Source organism: Dermacentor variabilis, chromosome 11, assembly GCF_050947875.1.
Source record: "Dermacentor variabilis isolate Ectoservices chromosome 11, ASM5094787v1, whole genome shotgun sequence".
Lineage (NCBI taxonomy): Eukaryota > Metazoa > Arthropoda > Arachnida > Ixodida > Ixodidae > Dermacentor > Dermacentor variabilis.
In genome coordinates this window covers 127,450,426-127,452,070 of record NC_134578.1, presented here as the reverse complement: position 1 = coordinate 127,452,070, position 1,645 = coordinate 127,450,426, and the positions used below count along the sequence as shown (strand labels likewise).

General features: G+C 47.5%; 1 pseudogene; it reads right to left on the bottom strand.

The window, feature by feature from the left end:
* Positions 1-1,537: 1,537 nt before the first annotated feature.
* Positions 1,538-1,645, bottom strand: part of LOC142565190 (large subunit ribosomal RNA) — a 2,818-nt pseudogene continuing 2,710 nt past the window's right edge.

The window sequence follows — 1,645 nt, the reverse complement described above, 5'->3', positions numbered from 1 at the left end:
TCTCCACCCGTTAAGGTGGAGATTCTGAGTAGTGCTTTCATTGTTGCTTTATCTGACTTTGAAAGTCTTGAAAGGGTTGTGCTTTTATCCCCTTTGCTTATTACCATTGAGCTCTGGGACGCTCTGTCGTCTTCGAGGGTGACTTCCGATTTTTGTTCTTGATTCCCCTCACTTTTGTCTTGGTGCTCATTTTCGTCGTTCGGTGTGGTTTCCTCTGGGATACCATCTTGCTGTTCAGTTTCGTCAATGTCTTGGCATTGCTTTTGTCTTAGTTCCTGGTGACGTTCTTTTGGTTGTATGTGCTCGGTCACTTCATTTTCCTTGCTAGGTTGTTCATCCTCCGGTACCTCCCCTGGAACCTTGTCCTCTTGGGATGTCGTTTTTTCCTTTGGTTTCTTTTTGTTTGTCTTCATTTTCTTTGAACTGCCGGTCTGGTTTTTCTCCGACGTGTACTCTCCAAGTGAAGTGGGGCGGAACGTTTTTGACATGGGCCCTAAAACAGAGCTGCCAACTGGACGCGTTCCGCGGGCTTCTTCACTTTTAGATGTGTCAGATTTCCTTTCTTCCTTGCCTCTGAACATTTTGAAGTTTCCTAGCTTTGACAGCTGTCACCTGCTTGGAAATTCTTCTCTTCACTCAAAAGAGGTATTTTTCGCTTCTTTAAGTTGTCATACGTCTTCTCCGGCCGTTTTAGCGTTCGGGAGCCACTTTTGGCAAAAAGCGGCGATTCCGCCAAATTTAGCCAGTCATCACAAAAGACGCGAGCAACACTGTGCTTTCTAGCACGGCTATCCAATTTTTAGGCTTTCGGTTGCTTATAGAAGCCCGTTCTTTTTTCCTCTTTATTCTTCGTAATTTTCTGAATCCAACGGTATATTTGGCTTTCCTCTGGGCCAAAAATTGACGAAGTTACAACCTTTTACGTCTCTGGAGGGACCCAAACAACATGGCGGCCCCCACTGGTAGCAGCCCAGAAGGAGGGACTTTTCTTCCGCAAACTGAGGCCTCCGGAGGCTTCTCAAACACTGTGGTTAAGCATAGAAGTTACCGGGGTTCCTCTGAAGACTCTAGAGCAGTTTTATCCGCTGGGGCTGGCTTTTTGCGTTGTTTACATACACAGGCTAGCTGTGCTGCCCCTTACAAGATGGCGGCGCCCATGCAAGCGGGAGGACCACATGTAAACAACGGCTTTATCACACGATTTTCACTCTTTGAATTGTTCTTTTTGCTTAGCGAAGGTTCTTCGTAACTTCGGGCACCTCGGGACTTCCTGTTTCCGAAGTTTAAGCGGCTGGGAAGGCTTGAATTTGCGGTTTCTCACAAGGTGGTGGTGGAAACAAAGATGGCTGCCGACGGAGCCCAAACTGCGTCGAAAAACGCTGATTTCTTGAGTTCTAGGCCGTTTTGAGCGGCGATTCTTGTGTCCGGAGGTGCCTGAGTTGTTTATGGCAGAGGAGTACGAAATTTCAAAGTTGTACTCACTCGTTTTCTTGGTTGAAAGACGAAAAAACCCGCTCCCGAGCGAACCGGTGGCCGCAGGTGCTGGAGCCGACGATGATGATAGTAGGGACAGTGGGAATCTCGTTAATCCATTCATGCGCGTCACTAATTAGATGACGAGGCATTTGGCTACCACAAGAGAGTC